This window comes from Arvicanthis niloticus, chromosome 20, assembly GCF_011762505.2.
Source record: "Arvicanthis niloticus isolate mArvNil1 chromosome 20, mArvNil1.pat.X, whole genome shotgun sequence".
In the NCBI taxonomy this organism is placed as follows: domain Eukaryota; kingdom Metazoa; phylum Chordata; class Mammalia; order Rodentia; family Muridae; genus Arvicanthis; species Arvicanthis niloticus.
In genome coordinates, this window is record NC_047677.1 from 31,532,234 (window position 1) to 31,555,844 (window position 23,611).

Consider the following 23,611-nt stretch of genomic DNA (forward strand, 5'->3'; position numbering starts at 1 on the left):
AGCAATATAATGGGGAGATACTCATTCATGCATGGAGTATGTGAGCATTGTTATTTTTTTTCCTGACAGAGACAATGATTGACCATGTAAAGGTTTCCATGGTGAAGAGGCAGCAGAGAGAAAGCACACCTGAGATCCAGGGCTGTCATTTTTTTTTTTAAGTTGGCAACAATGTAAATAATTGTTTTTAACAACCTGAGCATAATTTGAGTTTTTCTGAACCAATTTTTCTAGAGGCTTGTTTCTCAAAAACGAGTGTTCATTAATTCTAGTCTCAGATCAAGCTGGCCCATGAATAGAATGTGAAGCAGAGGTTCTCAACCTGCAGGTTGTGACCCCCATGGCAACTTTTTAATCTCTAAAAGTATTTACATTGCAATTCATAACTGTAGCAAAATTATACTTACGAAGCAGCCATGAAATGATTTTATGGTTGGGGTTCACCACAACATGAGGAACTTTATTAAAGGGTCTCAGCATTAAGACCATTGAAAACCACTGGATGGAATTCGTATGTATAGCATGATCTATGAAACATACAGGGCCAGATACAAACATGCACTTAAAATCATGAAGAAAAAAAGATACATTTTACAGTGAGGTGATCCGCTAAAAACAAGTACAAAGTTTAATGTGATACATTTTTTAAGCAAAATTATTAGTGTGCTTATGTAAAAGTTTGTTGCTAAGCAACTGTATCAATGGGATAGTTCAATTATGATTTGCAGTTCCTGAGCCGCCTTAGCAGGAAAAAAAAAAAAAAAAAAAAAAAGACATTCCACAGATAATGAAACCATCTTCTCATAAAATATAGAAACCTGAGACTAATTTTCTGAAGCAATGTGTCCTATGAACACGAAAACATATTAGTATTAAATCATAGCAGGAAGACCTGGTGACTATCATCTTATTTTCCATTGAACATTGACATTTTCTGCTAAGAACAAACTCTTATCTAGCCTGTTATGTTCTTCGAACATTCACTAAAATAGTAGGATGTAGATTTCCTTCTAGAATTTATAATCCTCACCATGAACAGTGAGTCCTACAACCCCCATAGCAACACAGATTTCTCTAAACCACAAGTTATCCAGCTTCAGACTTCAGGATTGACACTTTTATAAAAATTTTTTTAAAAAAAGATAAATTAGAATAAGTTTTTTTAAAAATATGATAAATATGAAATGAACACCTTACTGTTCATTAGCTGTTATAAACTGTGAAGTCATTGTTCAATTTAAATGTGTTTCCTTCTGTTCCTTCCTCAGTTGGGACCTTATAGTAAAATGCTAGAGGATAGTTTCCATGATCCCATGAATTTGTCAGTCCCTTCCCCAATGACTGTTTTTCTCTTCTCAACAGTTCCTTTAAAAAAAAAAAAAAAAGATAAAAATCTATTGCTACAACAAGTTCAGGAAACAAGAATTTCATTTAGATTTAAGAATTAAAAGTAGCACTTTGGTCTTCTTGACTTAAGGCCACCTGGGAGTAGCTCTTGGAACAAGGACTAGGGTACCAATAATGTGGGAGAAGATCCTGCCAAGCTCTGGAAGAAAAGAAGAAAATGAGACAGAGGCCTGGGCCAGGCTATGCTGGTAATTATCAAATAGTTTCTCGCTTCAGGTAACTTGAATTTACTTCCAAAACAGGAGTTCTGTGAAATCCAATGGGTATGCTTTATTCATATATCATGCTTTGTCTGGAGCCTACCCAGCTAGCTTTCCTTCTAATTATTGTCTTAATGGTTTTTTTTTTTATTTTAATTGTGCATATATATGTAAGTGTTGAACATGGCTGAAGTGGGCATGGGCGCCAGAAGAGAAAATGGATGCCCTAGAGCTGGAGTTACAGGTGGTTGTAGATCTTTGGACCTCAAATTGCAGAGGTCCCTCTTAAACCATTGAGCACCTCTCTAACACTGACTTCTCTTTACTAGTAGTTTCAGAAGCCACATATTTACTATCATTGTGCATTAGTTAAGATTGAAGTAGAAATTTTAATCCTGACATTAGAAATTCTACCTCTAAGTTATCAGCATTTTTGTTTGTTTCTTGTTGGTTGGAGTATGTTTATCCCAGTATAGACTATATTTGGATGTTCTACATTTTAGGGCAATGTGTTTTGAAATGCACTTCCAATGTTCCATTTTCCATGAAAATGCAACAAAGGATAATGAAGGAGAACAGCATCAATATTCAGTCAGCTGCAATATCCTGTCCAGCATCACCTTGATGTCTCAGGGCAGAGTGGTACCCAAGGTGGGGTTTCTCCTTCTCTGAGGAGAAGGAGGGGTAATGGGAGGTAAGTTTGGAAGGAGAGAAGGAAGGGGGACTGCAATCAGGATGTAAATTGAATAAATAAAATTTAAAAAATCAACTTTCCTTGGCTCTAGAACCCAGGGAGATTGACACTGGTCCAGAAAAAAAAAAAAAATTAATTTCAAGTCTCTCTCAGAATAGTTGGCATTTGTCCACCAAGAATTACTTTCTCTAAATACAAAACAAATACACAAACAAAAAACAGCTATGTGTGCTTGTAGCTGCTTTTATTAGGAATGCTAAGTGTTCCCAAATAAAACCTGTTTGCACTAGATGATCTGCACTTAGCTTCTGGGAACCTGCTCCCAGTTGGCTCGGATTAGTAAGTAAAGATGCCAGCAGCCAATCACTGGGAAAGACAGTGAAAGGTAGAATTTCCAGGCTTGGGACTGGGAGGAGAGGAAGGAGGGAGAATGTGGAGAGAAGAGAGACACAGAGGCCACTATCAGGTAGAAAAGCAAAGAGAACATTCCAGCACTCTGGGCCAAGAAAATGTAACCCAGATGACTGACTTATTGAAATTAAGAGCAGCCAAGATGGAACATAAAAATTAGTAAGTACTAACTCGGAGTAATCGGTGGAAGGTATGTTCTAACAGCATGGAGGTTAGGCAGTTAACCAGCTCTTGTGGTGCTTAAGGAGTATTAAAATATAGAAGCTGTGTATGTGTCTTTCATTTGGGAACCTAAACCATTGAGGTGGGCAGTAACACTATCCAGGATTTCTTAATTAATAATGAAGTCTACACATGCTAGTCTTTCAAGTAAAAAAAAAAAATGGTTTCAAAAAAACTGACCAATAGGAAAAACACAACGGAAGTCTTTTCTAATGATTGGGTTTACTAAAGAGGAAGGGGTAGGTGGGAGACCAAGTGCTATTCCATGATATGACTGATTGCACATGGTCTTCCTCTTGAAGAATCTCTATTCTCAGCTTTCAGTATGCCCATCTTTTCCCACTGTAGGGTACAAACATAGAGACCACATAGTCTGTCCTACTTTTCTTCTCTATTGCTTTGATAAAACACTGAATGAAGAGCCAACATTGAGAAAAGGGGTTTGAATCCAGGCAGGGCTTGTAGGTAGGAAGCTGATGGCAGGACTGGAGTAGAGAGCATAAGGAAAATGCTGGTAAACTAGCTTGCTCTCTATAGCTTGCTCAGCCTGCTTTGTTAAGTAACCTAGGGCAACCTGCTAAGGAATAGTATCGCCCACAGTGGACTGGCCCTCTCACATTAATCATTCAAGATGCACAGAAATGCACACAGGCAAATCTGCTGAAACTAAATCCTTAACTGAAGTTTCTCCTCCTAGGTCACTTACGTTATGTCAAGTTGACAGAAATGAAACAGTACACAGAACATCCACAGAATCAAACATGAATGACAGTTATTATTTGGGTTTTGGAATTCACTTAACTTGAAGTTTCCCAGGTTCATGATCACACAGTTCAAATGCAGTGCATTACCCTGCATCCATCACATAGGAACACTCTCTCCTGAGAGAAAGTACCATCCATCTCATCTAAAAATTTGCATAAACATTTGTTCCTATGGGGAACTTTTAAGAAAATAAGTCAAGTTAGTAAATGGTACCAGAAAGTTTTCCAGTATTCTGAAGTGTTACACATACTGTACCCTCATCCCATCTGTCTCAATGAAGCTTTTTATTACTAGGGACATGAGGAAAGTTGTTTTGTGTGACTGATTAAAACTATATTTTTACTAGCTAAAGAACTTTATGGGCTGTCGCCAGGTGGGATAATGGATCCCATTCTTTCATCCTCCCACTTCGGGCAGAAGTTCCAAATGGCACTTCCTAATTTTAATACACTTCATAAATTTATCCTATTTCCTGAACCTTCTACCTCAAACACACCGTTCTTTTTTGCCATCCAATTTCTCTTTTTCATTATGCGTCACCTGTCCTTCCTCTCTCTGAGTAATATTTCCAGGGCTTGTCAAAATGATTGCTCACCCAGCACCTTCTCAGAAAGTCCCTCCTGTTGTGAGCCCTCCTGTAATATCCTTTGTTGCATTTTCAAAGCATCCTACTCCGGGCCACAACCATTTCATTGGGATTAGTTAGGTCTATGGGTGCATTTGTTATTTACAAAAGCTCATTAGAGACATGCATTCATGTGAGATGGCTCAGACAATTAACTACTGGCAGCACATGCACAGTGACTTAAATTCAGACCTCCAAGCCCATTTAAAGGTTAGGTGTGCTGGCATGGATCGTAACTCCAGCCCTGGGGTGAGACGTGGCAGGAGGGTCCCTAGAGCTTGCTATTCAGCTAGTTTAGCTCAACTGGAGCATTCCAGGTTTATTGAAAGATGGTGTCTAAAACAGTAGATGGGAGAGAAGTTAAGGAAGATACTTAATATCAACCTCTGACCTCTACACACACACACGTAAGTGTGCGTACATGCACACACACAAATGCATGCATATGCTCACAAGCACAATATATACATATATATACATATAAAAAAGTTATTTATTCCATATGTTGCCTAAAAGATGTTAGACAATTGAATTTTACATTTTCTTTTCTTTCTTAGAAAGTAAAACCACAGAAGAGTTGTTCTGAGTAAGTTTATTGAGATTCCTGCAGGATTTGAGAGAAGAAGAGGTAAGAAAGGCGGGTGAAGAATGTTTATTATGTCCCAGGGGAAGACAGTGTCCTCGGGGCTCTGTCTCTACAAAATGTTCACAGAAAGAAATGACTTCTTCTCCCACCTACTGCTTGAATCCCCCTTCAAAATTTTCAATGTGGTGTTTGCTTTGGGGGAAAAAAAAAAAAAGGAAAAATTACATTCTATCTTCAGATTTCATTTCTCAAAGTTTTTAAAGCTGTGTATGAGTTTTAAAGTCTTTGCCTGAGTTTGTACATATCTAGACAAAGCAAGAATTCTCTACAAATAGAACTAAGGAGATTGTCACAACTCAACACCTATATTTACCATGCAGCACAAGTAAAGACATCTGCTTTTCATCCCCTTTTCTCCCTCCTTCATCTGGCCCAGAGACTGATTCTAAATGGTAAACATTGCACTCTCCTGTATAACATCTCATTAGAATAACCTGAAGGATCTAAGGTAGACTCATATCCAACTATTACCCCAGCCAAATAAATAAAACCTTTAGAGATGGAGGCTGTAGAGATGGCTCAGTGGATAAGAGGAGGGTGATATCCAACTTTGAATTTTCATAGTAACCCAGACACGGCCTCCACGTAAGCACAGCTTAGGAGGGTTCGAGGATCAACAGAACTCATTGAATGAACAGCCATCCTAGCCAAAATGGAAGGCTTCAGGTTCAGTTAGAGATCTTATCTGAAGGTAAAGAAAGACACCGAACAGACATCCTTCTCAGGCTTCCAAGTGCACACATACCTCCCACTCAGGTACATGCAGCATGCACACATCACACACACACACAGAGTGAGAGAGAAAGGGGGTCAGAGGGAGAGAAAGAGAGAGACACACAGAGAGAGAGTGTGTCTCTAGGGCTGCTGAAAAAGCCACACCTGTATTCATTCTCTCTCTCTCTCTCTCTCTCTCTCTCTCTCTCTCACACACACACACACACACACACACACACAGAGAGAGAGACAGAGACAGAGACAGAGACAGAGTCTCTAGGGTTGCTGCAAAAGCCACACCTGTATTCATTCTTTTCTCTCTCTCTCTCTCTCTCTCTCTCTCTCTCTCTCTCTCTCTCTCATACACACACACAAACACACCAATGCACCAACACACACACACACAATTAGCTCAAGATTAACAGTTTAGTTAACTTGTTTAGCTGGGCCTAGAAATTCCAAGAAAGCATGTCTCAATAAACCAAATGGTTGGCTCTACCCTACCACCTTGGGAGAAAAGGGTAGAGATGTTTCTAGATTCAAAACGTAAGTTTGCTGGGAAAGGAGAAAGGACCTCAATTTAAAACTAACCAGAGGACACTTGAAAGGATTCCAGCCTATGGGTCAACGTAACCATTTGTCTTTCAAAGACACTGACCTTGATCAAATTTGATAAGACACTGACCTTGATCAAATCACTAAGAACCCCTGAGCTGCTCTCAAATGTTGCCAAAAAAACCAAAACAAAACAAAACAGGAAACTGTTAGTCAGTCACCTTTAAAACAATGAGCTGCTGAGTATATGCTGTGATTTTTCTACTTACTGTTTTGTTAAAATTCTAAAGAGTACATGATAATACTATCTCATTTTATAAAGAAGGAAGTACAAGATAGGAAAGCTGAGTGGATTTCAACATCACCACCACCTGAACTTACCACATTATCCTGGAGTCTGAGAAATAGAGGACTCAAACACTAGGATACTGTAGGAATGCAGACATTAAAACCTGAAAAAGAAACAGAAAGAAGAGGAGGAAGAGGAAGAAGAGGAGGAGGAGGAGGAGGAGGAGGAGGAGGAGGAGGAGGAGGAGGAGGAGGAAGAGGAGGAGAGGAACAGGAAAAAGAGGAGGAGGAGGAGGGAGGAGGAGAAGAAGAAGAGGAAGAGGAGGAAGATGAAGATCTTCATTTGAGGATAGATGAAGAGAAATGAATAATTAATGAAGTAATAAAGACTGGAAATAAAATCTAAGGATGTATACCAAATAATATTGGTGTCACATTAAAAAAAAACAGTACGTCAGGAGCTGGTAACAGCTCCCCCTGCACACAAACTAACAAAACTGCATATTAACTAAAAACAAATGATGAGGAAGGGAATAGAAGCTGGTCATGGAGACATGAGTCTGTACAAATAGATTCATCTTCTCCATGAGCTTCATCACGACCAGCCATGTGTTCAACAGAAACATCACATCCACCACATCGTCCAACTGTGGTGACAGGTACTGGAGATACAGCACTTGAGGAAACTGACTTAGAAACCCTGCTGCCAGGGGGCTTAGATTGATGATATGAGTGTGACCTGCATCACAATATAAAACTTAAAATAATGAGAAATGCTATAAAGAGAACAACTAGAATGGGGTTTCAAGAAATGTTTTCTTGAGAAACTACTAAGAGTTAAAGAGAGACAGTCAGACAGACAGACAGAGACAGAGAGAATATGTGTATTTAGGACACTGAGCTAGATAGTTTTATGTCAACATGACCCAAGCTAAAGTCATCCAAGAGGAAGCAACCTCACTTAAGAACATACCTCCACCTCTCAGAGTTCCCAGGGAGTAAATCACCAGCCAAAGAGTATATATGGATGGGCCCATGGCTCCAGATACATATGTAGTAGACGCAGACGCATCAATGGTTCATTGTCTAATTCTGTTTCCCTAAAGTAATACTTGTAAATCATTTCCTTCGCTATAGTCCTTTGTCTTATTTTTTTAAAATAGTTGTGTAAGCACTCTGACCTCAGGGTCAAGGGATGGGGTCAAGGTAAGAATTACTCATCATTAGAAGGTTTGAAGTTTTTTTTTGTTTCTTTGGTTGGTTCTTGGGGTGTTTGTTTGTTTGTTTGTTTTGAGAAGAGGTTGGTGGTTACTGCAAAAATAACTGGTCAAAGTGCAGAGAACCCTGTCTGTGGAGTATGCAGCCATAAATGTCTACCCACAAGGCTCAGCAACCACTGCAGAAGGGAAGGTGGGAAGATTGTAAGAGCCAGAGGTTGGGAAAGACTAGGTAAAACAGTGTCATTTAAGCATGACAGGACCTCTATACTCATAAGCCCACAGTAGCTATGGTTGTTTACATAATACCAGCACAAGATCAAGCCACTGAACATTTCAACAGTAAGGGTAGGAGGTGTATCATGAGCCCCTACCCATAGCTGAGAAATTATTGACAGATGATGGCTGCCAGGGAGAGTCCCTTTTCTTTAGGGGTATGGTCCCTTGTAAGTTAACTACATTCCAATTAATGACCCCATAGCCATATGCATATGAGAGACACACATTGGACTATGGGTTATCAAGAGAGAGAGAGAGAGAGAGAGAGAGAGAGAGAGAGAGAGAATGTGAACTTGAGAGGAGAATGATGGATGATGAATCTGGAAGGAGTTAGAAGACTGGACAGGGATACAATTAAAAGACATTGTACACATACGTGAAATACTCAAAAAGTAATAATATTATATTACGTGCTGGCAAGATGACTCAGTTGGCAAAGGCACTGTTGCCAAGCCTGAGGCCCTGAATTTGATCTCCAGGCTCCACATAGTAGAAGAATGTCATCCATTAAAAGGTGTTCTCTAGCAGAGATAAGCATGAACATGTACATATGTACACACATTCACACATGCAAAATACAAAAATATAACAAAAAATATAAAACCATTTTTAAAGTTGCACAGTGATGCACACTTGCTAAATAATTTGGTTTCCAAAAAGATACTATTACATGTAATGACATACAACATAAACATATACATTATTCTGCAACTAACTTTCCTTATATTTTACATGAGTATGCTGTCAACTAAGTTTATAGAGCTCTGCTTTATCTATATTAATAATTGCCTCATCTACATATATAGGTGTCATTAATTCATTCCACCATTACCATAAGTGAGCATTCAGTGTTTTTTAAATGTTACAAACAAAGCTCAAAGAAACATCTTTATAGGTAAACCTTTATAACTTATTACTTAGTTGTTTCAAATCAATTCCCAGGAGTGAATGACTAGGAGAGATAGCATGCACATTTTAAATGTAATAAAACACAGCCAGATTACTTTCCAGAAGCAATAATGTATTCCTAATGACAACAGCAGATGAAAGCAAAGACTCATTTCCGCACCCCTTCTAATAATAATGTGCTAATTTCTTCATTCCTGTTGAGCCGTTGTTTGAAAAATTATATTTTAGAAGTTGAAAGTTACATACTCATTAAGAATTCCTTGTTCTCTCTTGCTGAAAGTCTTCTTTTTTCTCTGAAACCTTTAGAGCATATTTTTGGTCATTACTTTTTGGAACTTTTATGTTGCTCTTTGCACTCAATTAAATGTTCCTCTACTTCTACCACTCTATGGCTTTAGAAGGCCAGAGGATGTCTCTTGCTACCCTTTGAGCTCCCACAGCATCTTCATTATGGTGGTACATAGGAGAGGTTCCGAGTTTTTGTTTATAGGGTCCAGTTCATTGGTTTGAGAAAAGGAGGTCACAGGAGAATTTCCATGGTGTATATGTATTTGTAAAAGCAATTTCAAGCAGCTTACTGCAAAATTCTATCAGTGACAGGACATCTGGATGAGATGGTTATATAATGTCCATTTAATAAATCAGCCACTGAACATCTGGATAAGGTAAGTTAATTAAGGATATAGAGACATCACTGCCCTGAGAAGCCAGATTGTGTGTAGAAACAAAACCAAAAGAAATCAGTAGAGGAAGAAAAAAAGTTATAGGTACATAATTTCGAAGTAGAATTGGAGCAAATGTTTACCCTTGGGGTCAAAGAAAAAGAAAGATTATATCTCAGTGTAAAGGACTTCAAAACAAAACAAAAACCAAAGGCCTCAGAGTCTGAGGTACATTGAGTATGGCTGTACTTCATGTGTTGAGATTTGTTATGCACATAGTAATCCACTATACATCACACACACACACACACACACACACACACACACACACCTATGTAGCAAATAATTATTACTATCATTATTATCCACATATATCCATTATATCCATATATATCCATGTATGGGAACTTAACCTTCCCAAGACAACAAATGGACATTTATGGGAACTAAGTTGGAAGAGCTCATCTCTTTGAGTCCAGGACGCCTATAACATCTAATCTATGCAGGAACAGAACCAAAGGGCAGGAGATTCTTCGTCATAAGTGCTTTGAAATCATGACTTCATTGATGGGGAAGACAGAATGACATTCACCCAGTCCATAGTTAGTGCTTACTACACAAGCACAGACTCCAGAGTCAAAAGCCAGGAGGGAAAGTAAACGAACGAGTAATTTTCTACTCTGCACACTTTATCAGTAATTCGAAAAGACAAAGAAAGCTCTGGCAGTCGCATAGATTCACTATTGAGAAATAAAGATCATGCAAAGCTATGGAAATCAGCCACAAAGCATAAGTATGGAAAGGCAGCAGCCACTTAACGCTGGCCAAAACAATTTGTAAGCACATTCTTGGCTGACCATACCTGTGTCCCCTGACTGTGCCCAACCCTTCCCATTATACTAGTATTAAGTGCTAAATTAGTACCTCCTGATGGAATCTCAGCAGGTCACCTTGCTCCTTCCAGTTTGTTCTAGTTCCCCTGTCTTCCAAAGTTACTGATATCTGCTGTTCTCTTTTGCATTAGTTTTAGCCTTTTCCTGTTTTCTCACTTCTTCTTTAGGCCAAGGAGACACTGAGAGAGAAGGCAGTTGGAATCTGGTTGTCTCAACTGGACTGAATTGCTGGCTCTTTTCTGGACAGATAGTTCCCTCGAGCTCCAGGTTCCAACCATCGTAACAACAGAAGTGACAAAAATAGATGTAAATGATATAGAGAATCAGATATCTTTGAATTCATTCCTCAAGCTCACTGTTATTTAGGGTTCCAAACATTTCTAACCCATCCAAAGCCCATTTTCTCTTTGATGTTAACATTATAACAACAACCAACCTCATAAAGTTTTTAAGAGATTCAGCTCTTAAATACAACCTACAGTACGTGTTCGTGTTAGTTACTTTTATATTGCTGTGATGAGACACCCTGGCAAAAACAGTTTTAGGAAGCAAGGGTTTGTTTTGGCTCATGGCTTGATGATATAAGCCATCTTGGTGGAGAAGGCAGGATCTAGGAGTAACTGATCACATTGCATCCCCAATCAGGAAGCAGGGAGAGATGAATGCTGCTATTCAGCCAACTTTCTTCAAGACCCCATCCTAGGGAATGATCCTAAAGGCAGATCTTCCCAATTCAGCCAACCCACCCTAGAAAATCCCTCACAGTGCCCAGAGGCTTGGCTCTTAGGTGCTTCTAGTCCTATCTAGATAACAAGTAACATTAAACTCACACCATCCAATTAGTGCAGGGATCTTATTAATACATCTATTAGTTGGATTATCAACTCAAGACTAAAAATAAATTAAAACTTCTAAAATTCATGAATATAAGAGATTTTAAAAATTGTTTTGAAGTGCCTTTGTTTTCTCCTTCTGAAGCCAGGGTTCAACAGTTATCATAGACTATAAGGAGATAGCTAATAGGCTCCCTTCTGTCCTTAATGAACAGTCTCAAAGAACGAGTCCAGTGCCTTCCCTTAGATACAATAACACATGAAAGATAAAGGCTTTTCACAAGGCTAATGGCCTTCCAAGGAAGGAAAATGAGCAGAAACTTCAAGAAGAGAAAATGACAGGATGTTTTATCACACAGCTGGTGGATAAAAGTCTCATCAAGTGCATGTGGTAGACAAATATGGAAGGCATATGATACATTCACCCTGCTTTTTCTTCTCCCCTCTGTGGGTTCCAACTAAACTGTCCATAGCACCCAGGTAATACTGCACCAATGGATTAATATTACTGACTAGTTCATACTGAAAGAATGGTTAACCATAAGCTGTCAATCAAAGCACATGTGTTCATCAGTACCACAGCACAGGATATAGAATGGTTTAAAGTAGAGGCCACAGGACAGCAATGGTCCTGAGGGTTAGGTTGGGACATTAAAACATTGCATTTCAGGATGAATAATCTCACAGGGAAGAGGCAAATTTTAGAAACTTCTGAGGAGAGAGATAAAATGGCTTAATTTAGGAGATTAGGCAGCCCAGTGGAGGGTTTGAGGAGGATTAATTGGTCGGATGGAGACCAAAGATGAAAAATGAAAATGATAGCAAGATTAACTGTTGAATTTCTAAAAACCTAATATTCGTCAGGTGAAGGCTTGGCTACAACTCAGTTGGTCAAGTGCTTATCTAGTTGGCAAGAAGCCCTGAGTTCAATTCCCAACACCCATGACCCAAGCATGGCACATGGGAGGTAGAGGCAAAAGGATCATAAATTGAGGTCATACTTGGGTATACCACAACTTCTGGGTCACATGGAGCTGCTTGGGACTCTGTCTCAAAAAAAAAAAAAAAAGAAAAGAAAAGAAAAGAAAGGAGGAAGGAAGGAAGAAAAGGAAAGAAAGAAAGAAAGAAAGAAAGAAAGAAAGAAAGAAAGAAAGAAGAGAGAAAGAGGAAAAAGAAAAGAAGAAAAAGAAAAACAAATAAATAAACAACAAGAAAAACATCTTCAACTGGAAGTGAAGTTATGAGCTAGATTAAAATGCTATTGAAAAACTGTGCTATGATTTACTGAAAACTGACTTTATTCTACTCTTATACCTTGAATGCAACATATTCCAAAAATATTAAAACTTTCTAGATCTTGTTCGCCACTGCACTAGTGTGTATTCTCTATTTTCATTAAAATCCAACTTCTTGCCATTGACTTTCTTCTTAGTCAGAGTTCCTATCCCAGGCGACCCAGTAAGCTGTTTTAAGATAACTTTAGGAGAGCCTCCGTGTAGATCATAGGTTCCTCTCATTTGGTATTTATGCCAATCAAAACATGCTGTCGGTGTTTTCATTTCCTTAATTTTCTTCAGGTAATTAAGTCAGTCTAGTTAATGACATATTTAGGTTTTTGGGTAGTCAAAAACAAAACAAACACTCTACTGATTACTACCCATTACCAAGAGAAATTGTAACTCAACAGTCAAAGGCAAGGGGTGGGTTCATACATCTTCATCTTTGTGATCAACTGGTCAACCCTGTAGAGATTAGTGGGTGGAGAAAGATGTACATTCTGCTTTAGTACACATGGGGTGATACGCTCTGAAGTAAAATTGAGTCAATTCAGGAATTTATTATAGACAGAGCCCTCTGTATATTAAGCTGACCTGGAATTCAATAGCCTGAACTTCTGATTTCTCCTTGCCTCTGACTGTTGAGTTCTAATCTCTAGTGGTAATGGGTAGTAATGCCCACAATCCCAGCACCTCCATCCCAGCATGTACATCCTAGGGCTCTAATCTAAGACTTCATCAGGATACAAGTTCATTAACTCAAGTGCCACCATCAAACAGTTGGCTGTTCCAGATTCTAAATGGAAGCTAAATCAAAAGAAAGCACTATGAAGCTATATCCTAATGTACATACAATCTAACAGGACAGAAAAGATGGTGGTGTGGAGGAATGAGTTAGAAGGGGAATGAGAAAATGGGAGGGGGCAGTGAGTCAACTATAGATCACAATGGTCTAAAATTTTCTTAGCCCAGAAAATAACAACTAAATGTGATGCAATATACAGCGTAGAATTCACAAGAAGCAAAAACAATACTAATAGGAAAAGCTATAAATTCTGGATGAAATTGAACACTACTCAATAATATTGTACCAGTGTTATTCGTGAACAGTGAAGAAGCATTGTGTAGCACACTCGAAGTCAGATATGTGAGAGTCCTGCACTTTACTTGAAATTTTTCTTTAAGCCTGGAAGTATTCTAAAATAAACTTTGAAAAGTTGATGGCCTAGAAACATATTTTTCTAGTAACTTGTCCCCAAGGGTCCTAACTACTTAGGATGGGTGGAAAATAAAAAGCTTTATGGATAAAATGTTGATACAGGCTTGATATCACAGGGGTATATTTGGGTGGGTAAAGGTAAACAATCAATTAAGAAATTAAAAAAAAAATCTATGTGTTAAAACACATATATCTTTAACATTACCAAAAGTTTGAGATTTAGTCTTACTTAGTTCTATGAAGCCAGAAAAACAACTTTTTGTTTACTTAAACAAATTACTTGGAAAATGCTCTTTTAATGAAGTAATGTTAATTATGTTTCTCCTTAGCATCCTAAACTTCTGTGTCTAGAGAAAGCAAATATCAGACTGGATGCAACTGACTAGCATTTCACACAAAACAGATGAATGACCTTGCATCAAGGGGAAAATATTAGAAGACTTTGACTCTGCCTCAATTAATATTATCAAGAAAACTCTAATACCATTTTGTAGAAAGAGCTCAGACAACAGATTCCTTGTATAGATAGCTCAATAATATGCCACTACACATATAACATCTGCTTAGCAAAAAGCCATTTATGGCTTTTTATATTTATATATTATTTATATATTTTAATATAGGCACTAAGAAATAGTGTCCCCCGTACTACTTAAGACATCTCCCTCAGTCTTCTCTTTCCATGCCTGGGAAGGTGTTCTTTTTGACAATTTTGCCTCTTTCATAAAGCAGCTAAGCCCGAGTTTTTTGAGAATGGGCCTAAGCTTTCTGCGGCCATCTGAGTTCACATTAAATCAGGCCACTTTCAAACAGAGTCTATTGAATGTCAGGTTTGTGTCAAGGTTTTAATTTCACAGTAGATTTAACCAAAGAGATGTAATTTCACCAAATTAAAAACACATGCCTTTACAATAACCCCCCAAACCCTCCAGGAGTGAACTGAGTCTAGAAAGTTTGACCAGAGCCTCAGCTAGAAAAGAAAAGAGAAATGGCAAAAAGACTGGATATCCTAACTTAAAATTTCAGATAGTCAGCATAATGGAGAAACAGAGGATTAACAAATTTAAATTTTCAGATACTCATAATAAAGGAGAAAAAGGATTAACAAACATTCTGTAAAAAGGATGCCACTCTTACTAACTGGAGACAAATTCTCCAATCAAAGGGTACTTTTCTGCCTTTGCATACTCCTCCAGTGTCCACTTGTGTGTGTGTACATCACAAAGGGTGTCCCAGAAATGAGAGAGGGGAGTGTGGGGCTAGCACTTGCAAGCAATAGGATGTGACTGTCTTCCACATGAATGCCCATAGGTGAAATAGAAAGGGAACCAAAAGGACATGGAGGACCATGATCACATGGAGAAGAGAGGGAGACAGGGAAAGTGGGCAAGGAATGGTGCCACAGAAGTCAGCTTACAGTAAAACTGTTAACATGAGTAGCAGATACTATTAGTGAACATTTAGCATGTGACAGTTACAACAGTCATTGTTGTATCCTCCTGACAATACTATGCAAAACCCAAAATGGAAAAACAAAGGTCACCTATATTAAATGTCTTGCCCCTTCATTGTGTAGATACACAACAAAGTCCCAGGTCAGTTTAATTTCTTAACCTTTCACCTTTTCTGTTTTTCAGTCCAACCTGCCCAAAGACAGTACCTGGTTAATATAATCATCCAGAGAACATGAAAAAAGAAAGACCTCACATACTTACTTTTTAAAATCAGAATACACATTCAGATTTAAATTCTCTAATGTAAGTGTTGGGAGCCGACTTTTAGCAGAAAGCGGCTATCAGCTTTGCAGCCATCTTGAGCCATATACCCTGACATGAGACTTGGATTACAATAGCCTACAACAGCTGAGCACACTCCGATAATCTTGGTTTAGATACCTTGGGTGCGTGAGATTAAAGGTGTGTGAGATTAAAGGTGTGTGACTTAAGAGTGACCTAGAGATCAGATTTAGAGACAAGACCTAAGGGCATGATTATAGGTGTGACTTAGAGGCATGGCTTAGAAGTGAGACATATAAAAGGCAGAGACAGAACAGAACTGAGAATCAGACGCAGCAGACAGAAGACAGAGGAACAGTACAACTTGGAGGAAAACAGATTACTTGATATTAGGTAGAAGACACTCGGCTCTAGACAGAACAATTTGGAGAACAGAGAATCAGACACAACAGAGAGAAGACAGAGAAGCAGGCACTTGGAAGAGATCTTGGAAGAAGTAACTTGGAACTTGGAGGCACTAGGGACTAGGAACTTAGGACTTGGGACTTGGAGAGAAGAAGAGAGACTGAAGAATAAACGGGATTGAATTACACTCTGTCTGGTCTTCATTCTTCTAGTCCGCCCCCACTCTCTCTCTCTTGCTGAACCCCGACCCGTGGACCTGACTGGCAGCTTGGACCAGGATACAGTGGCTGCCAAACGTGGAGCAGCCCGGGCCTCAACATTTTGCTCAGGCCGCCCGAACGTGGGGCTAGTGCGGGTCCCAACATTTTTTGGTGCCCGAACGTGGGGCTAGTTTGGTTCTCAACATGTAAGGATCAAGTTCACTGTAAACAGAGAAAACAACATTTTATATTTCTAGCAACATGATGAATCAGTTGGTAGGCTTCCATTTTAAAAATGAATCTGAGAGGTTAGAGAGATGGTTCAGCAGTTAAAAGAGCACTGCTGTTGCAGAAACCCTGACCTCACTCCCCAGCATCAGTGGCTCATAGTTCCCGCTCTAGCAGCTCTGACTCCCATTTCTGGCCTTTGCAGACACCTGTACTCACATGCACACACACACACAGACATACAGACATATATATGCAATATGAACACAATAAAATAAATATTGTAAACGCTTCAAAAATTGAATTTGCTGGTGGTAAACTGAGATATTTTAAGAATAAAATAAAATTGTGGCCAATAATGCAGTTAGAAGCTGATGTCAGTCTATGCAACTGCACACTGAAGATTACACATTTTATTGCATGTAAATTTCACACATCCCTAAGTAGGTCTAGCTAAGTTAATGAATGGGTTAACAATAGGAAGGAAAGGGAAAACTAATTTCTACTTCTGATTACACTTGAGCAAGTAGAACAACACTCTCTTTAAGAACAACATGAAAATTCAGTCAAAACATGAAAGTAAATTGTTTAAAGGAATTGGATTGCTGTTAAGAAAATTAAAACTTGGTAAGTCAAAATCCAGAGGAAAAGAAAATTCATTAGGTCTAATATTCTGTGTCCAACTCCTTCCCTTAGGGTAGTCATGTTTTTTTTAATTGAGAGATTAAAAATCTGTAGAGGAATTTTAATTTAGCAACATAGCTGCTCCTGCAAGAGACCATATTCAAAGACCTTCTAGGTCTGTGTGATCCCACTGGAATACAGACATACCCTTAATCCCAGGACACACAGACAAGAAGATCTCTGAGTCCAAAGCAAATCTGGTATAGAGCAAGATTCAGGTAAAGAAAAGCTTAGGTCCAGATATGGAGTATATGCCTTTAATCCCAGCACTCAGGAGACACAGGCATCCAGTTCTAGTCAGTCAGCTAGGAGTCAGTTCAGAAGTAGAGTTGAGTTCATGACAGTTTAGTTGGTAGCAGTTCAGTTTGGAGTTCAGAAGCAGTTTTGACAGGGACAGTTTTACAGACTCTCTTATGATTTCCAACCCTAACCTCAGCTTCCCTCATTACTTCCGGGGGGGAAGGGGATGTTAAATAGAAATTTCCCTCACCCATTCTTGTGCTACAGCACTGGTCCTGCACTTGAGGAGGGGAGATGTCTGCATTTGAGGTGGTGGAACTTTAGGGACCCAAGGCTGAGATGGTAGGCAGTCCTTTGGAGGCTATACCAGCCTCCATTTCTGGTCCCATCTGCTTTCTGGTTAGTGTCCTATGAGAGGTTGCTGGGCAAGCTTCCACTGCTGTGGACAAAGGTACAGTGCCTTGCCGTCTCAGCCCTAATGAACAGTATTCCACAAAAACTCAAACTCTTCCTCCAAAGTCGCTTCCACCAAGAATACTGCCATACCTTCACAGGAAGAAAGTAGTGCGCAACAAACAGTAGTCTGTCAGGCCAACACACAACACTACAACTATTGCAGGGCCATTTTCTTGTCCCTGCCATACGGTGAAGCTGGTGTTGACCCATGCCCTGAGGATATTGACTTCCTAAAATAAAATCACTAGGAGTGAAGTTGGGGCTGGAAAGAATTCGAGAAAGTTTAGCTTGTAAGTTATAGACTCTTACATTGCTCATGAGGAACAGAAGAGGATTGTGGGTATACACACTTCAGATGAAACAGGAATCTTTAGCTTTCAAAAGATAGAGGAAGCCAGGTATAGCAGTGCTCAACTGTGGTCTCAGGATTTGGGAGGCTGAAATAGGGTTTCACATTCAAGGCCAATGTGGGCTACAAGGAAACCTGCTGAGAGGTGATCCACGCATGCCAGTCCCTCCCACACTCTTTGCTTTCTTCATTGTCCTGAAAAGTCTCTTGGTTCCCACTCTCAGGGAAGTCCTGTCAGTGATTCTATAGAAAAGAGAATAAGTATGTACCAGTATTAACATGTCCAACACTGTTCTGTGATGAATGCAATCTCTGTTTCCTAGCATCTAATACTATAGTATACTATAGTAGCCTAGTCAGTTTCTAGCAACTTCTGAATTATTGTTACTCATCTATCTTGACTGAGACTATGAAAAACTGAAAACATCGAGGCCTCCACATGGTAGCTAGAGGTAGCTCCACACTTATGTACCCTTGCTGACATTTCAGGTAGTGGACATTATTAGCATGTGTGAGGGGATGTATGGCGCAAAACGTGTGTGTGTTGCATATTCAGAAGCAAGATTACGGTGAAGTTACATGATACAATGTGCCAGAAACATCTCTTTTTATTTCAAAGACCAATTCTTTATTTGTGACAGGTAGCAAAGCAACTGTTGTCTGAATATTAATTTTGTAGGATCTTGCTGTACCTATAGATCATTCATTCTAGTAGATTTTCAGTGTGTTTGGTTTTAAATTAATTGTGGGCTGCTACACACTCAGAAACCTCTACTGTTGCCAAATTTTCTGCGGCCTTCACATTTGGTTGGAGAGTCTTGACCACAGTTTGAGACGCTGGGGTCTCTAGCATTTCAGTAAAACTTCAGAACACTTCCGTTCTTGAGGGACAATTATGCAAAATGTGTAATTTTAAAATTACTATCAAGATTTTATTTTTTTTACAAAAGCAATACAGCTGATTTAAAAAGTCTGAGCCCCTGCTCACAAGCCTCAGAAATAACTACTATTAATGGTACAGCTTAGACTCTTCTCATTGTATGTGTATATATATGTATGTGTATATATATATATATATATATATATATATATATATGATTTTTATTATACCAAAGTTCTAATGTTGTTCATGGTGAGCCTTGATCATGACTTGCATTTGGCTCTATTTCACTTCTACTAGATCTACCATAGATTGGATACAAGAAAATCTGCTGGTGACATAGATGTCAAGAAGAGAGGATTTCCCTAGGCTAGAACAAAGAAGTAATTATAGGCAGAAATCTAAATCTTAGGCTAGAACAAAGAAGTAGGCTTCAGGCATGAAAATAACTTGGGGCTAGGACAGGGAAATAGCTCACATATTTTGGTCATCCTGATAAACCCTTAGAAATAGTGATCACAGGAGATGTCGGGAAGGGTATCCTGGTTCTTGGGTTGTGGGTGTTCGGCCACGCTCCCAAAACCTTGACACGAGGTCTAATCTCCATTCAACCTGCACCCATCAGTCACGTAGGGCACAGGTGGAGGCGTGATTAACAGATCTCCACCTCAAGAGATTTAAATCTAAAGGCCGGGAGGCGTGGCTAATTAAATTATTCCCTCTCCTCTTATCCCTCCCTATAAAAGCCAGTTCCCCTGGCTTTTAAGGGGGCGCCCAAATCCAGACCCATCCACCACACCATGAACAATAAAAGCTTTGGCTCCCTTGGACTCCACGTGTCTCCTGGGCCTACCGCCAGGTTCCCAGTCTTTGGAACCTTGGACCTTCCTGCAGCCGCTGCGTAAATGCAGGACCTGGCAGCGGCCAACTCCTGGGCGAGTTTTTCTCACAAGGAGTGATTACGGGACTCTGTTTATTGTCATGCATGTTCTTTGACTGTCTGTGTTTATTGTGTTGCTTGTTCCTTGACTATCTGCATCTATTGTATTGCTAGTTCCTCAACCTAGAACTGACCTTAATACTTGCATTTAATTTAAACAGTATAAAGGCAAAAAAGGAGGAGGAGGAATGGGATAGGGGGTTAGTGGGGGAGAATGGGGAAGGGGGGATGTCATCTGAAATGTAAATAAATAAAATATCGAATAAAAAAGAAGAGAGGATTTCAGGCAGAAGGGATCTGGACTGGTCACACCATATTCTAGGGTGACTGGAAATGCAAATGGCCATCAGTCTTGAGGTCTAATATATGAGTCTGGAGGAAAATCCAGGGGACAAGTCCTTGAAGTCAAGAAGAAACATGACTAGGCATAGAGACTCTGGTCAACCCTCCTAATTTAAACTTCAATTTTATATATTAGTAATATGTGTATTATAGGTATGTAAGAACATATACTTGCCATTGCACTTGAGTGGAGGTCAGAAAACAACTTTCTGGAGTTGGTTCTGTTCCTTCCACCATGGATTCCTGGAATCAAAGTCGGGTTTTCAGGCTTATGTAACAAACACTTCTATACACTGAGATGTCTCTACAGCCCAATCAAAGCTATTTTAATATACCATGATTGTGTGCTAAAGTGAGAGGTTGGGGTGTTAGATAATTGAACTTTGGTTGTATGTATCAAAAGGCAGAATATGATGTTAAATAACTTATTAATATGCACTGTGGCAGTGTAACAAAAGTACAATCTAACATCTGCTTCATTTACAATCTAACATCATTTGCTTTCATTTTATTTTAATGTTTATTTTAGACCCCAGGGACCTCCAGCAAGTCCTTTACCTATATAGTATATGAGGGTAAAGCAAGAGACAGCAGTCCACAGCCAGAAAGAAGCCCATACCAGAGCCCCCAGCCTGCTTCCTAGCACCCTGTCATCAGCCTTCACATCTCCAGAAAGGGGAGAATTAAAATATTATTGTTGTTTTTATGTTCTGTAGTCTCTGTTGCTATGAGACCAATATTTATTATCTATCTATTGATTGATTCATTGATCTATCATATACATATCTACCTATCTACCTACCTATCTATCTTCTACCTTTATCTATCTTTCCTTCCTTCTTCCCTTCCCTCTCTCCCTTCCCTCATTATCTATCTTGATTTGTATTCCTGAACAACACATTGTGTAGATTTGGTTGTTCTTTGTTGGGGATCCTGGTGGCTGTTCTCAGCCAATTTATCACTGTCTACAAAATAGCTTACTAGGATTGAGATTTTGAATGGAGTCTATAAGAACAGGTGGAGAATTAAAATCTTAACAGCATTGAATCTTCTGATCCATGAACACTAAGCACCTCCACTTATGTAGACTTTCGATATTTTGAATCAGAGATTACCATTCTCTGCATGTAGATTTTATATGTGTTTGTATTGCATTGGTATTTGTTATATGTATCCTATTTTGTGTATTATTTTTAATGTTTCTTAGTGGTGCATAGCAATGCAATTGCTTTCTGACAAAAAGCATGGTATTGTATGATTATGCTATGTTGGTGCATCAGTTCTGGTAGGCTTTCGGTGACACTTTGATGTTCTCTACATGGAAAACCATTTCATGTATCACAACAAAGACAGTTTGATTTCCTTCTTAACAATCTTTGTCTGCTTTCAATTTCCTTTATGCATCTGAATATGCTAGTTTTGCTTATAAACAATAGGAAGCTGTAGTGGACAGGTGTGGTTTGAATAAGAATGGTCCCCACAGGCTCATATGTTTGAGTACTTAGTCCCCAGTTGTTCAAATCATTTAGGAAGAATTAGGAGTTATGGCCTCATTAGAAGAGGTATGTTACAGGGGGGTTAGTTTTTGAGGTTTCAAAATCCATACCATTTCCAGTTAGTTCTCTCTCTCTCATGGTTGTGTCTCAAGATGTGAACTCTCTGTTACTGCTCCAGTGCCATGCCTGCATGCCTGCCTGCTTCCATGCCCTCCACCATGACAGTTATGGGCTATAACCCTCTGAAGCTGTAAACCCCCAAATAAATACTTTCTTTTGTAACTTTCCTGGGCCATGGTGTCGATCATAGCATTAGAAATTTAACTAAGACAGTTAGAAAGAAAGGACACCTCTGGAAACTCAATCTTGGAAAGGATGAATCCTGTCTCACACCATTATGTCTGGTTTTCTGTGCATTGTACTTCGAGGCTTCCACAAACACTCTTTATTTAGTGCAAAAATGTCCCACTCTTCTTAGATCACTGCTGTGATAGCTCACTGAGCTTTGAGTGTTCAGCTAACTCTCCATGCTTAAATTAGTCCCATTAGTTAATTCTGCACAATGCATTGTGGGATCCAAAATGCTAGTGTTTTTCTGTGGAAACTTGCGTCATGTTCATGAAAAAACACCAGCTTGTAATTTTTTTTCCAATATTTTTTATCTGGCTGTAGAATCAGGGTAACTTTGGTCTCAGGAAATGAACTGAGAAGTGTTAAATATTTCAAAGTTTTTAAAGATCATGGAAAATGTACAGTAGAATTCACCAGTAAAAACACCATCTGGACTTGGTGCTTTCTTTTGGGAAACATTATGAATTACTAATTAAGTCTCTAATAAATACGAGACATTTCTGATTATCTATTTCTAGTGTAGTTTTGGTTTTCTGTCTGGAGGAATGAATTGTGCCCTTCACCAATGTAATGTCACAGCCGCTCTAATTTAAGAAAATCCATAGCTAGACATCAGAAGGTTCATCCTTCTGCAGATCTGTTGGGGGTCGACTTTTAGCAGAAAGCAGCTATCAGCTTTGCAGCCATCTTGAGCCATATACCCTGACATGAGACTTGGATTACAATAGCCTACAACAGCTGAGCACACTCGGATAATCTTGGTTTAGATACCTTGGGTGCGTGAGATTAAAGGTATGTGACTTAAGAGTGTGACCTAGAGATCAGATTTAGAGACAAGACCTAAGGGCATGATTAAAGGTGTGACTTAGAGGCACGGCTTAGAAGTGAGACATATAAAAGGCAGAGGCAGACAGCAGAGAATTAGACATTAGGGAGACACAGACGAGAGAATCAGACACTTAGAGGAAATATACTCTTTAGGGAGACTCTTTAGAGAGTACAGCTAGACTTGGGACTTGGACTAGGAAGAGAGACTGAAGAATAAACGGGATTGAATCACACTCTGTCTGGTCTCCATTCTTCAAGTCGTCCTCACTCTCTCTCTTGCTGAACCCCGACCCGTGGACCGGAGTGGCAGCTTGAGCCAGGATACAGTGGCCTCCAAGTACGGAGTGGAGAGGGCCTCAACATTTTTGGCACCAGAACAGGGACTAGTGCAGTTCTCAACATTTTGCTTGGGTCTCAACATTTTAGGCTGCCCAACGCAGGGCAGCCCGGGCCTCAACATTTTGCTCGGGCCGCGACAAATTGAGAAAGTTGATTTATAGTGTGTTACTGCCATTGTTTCTGACTATGATAATCACAGAACTTGAGTGTCTTCTTATTATCTTCAGATTCTAGCATCTTCCATGTCTTTTTCTTCAGTGAGCAAATGAAATGAGACCATAGACCAGACCACGTAAAGCCAACTGACTCAGCTAGCTACCA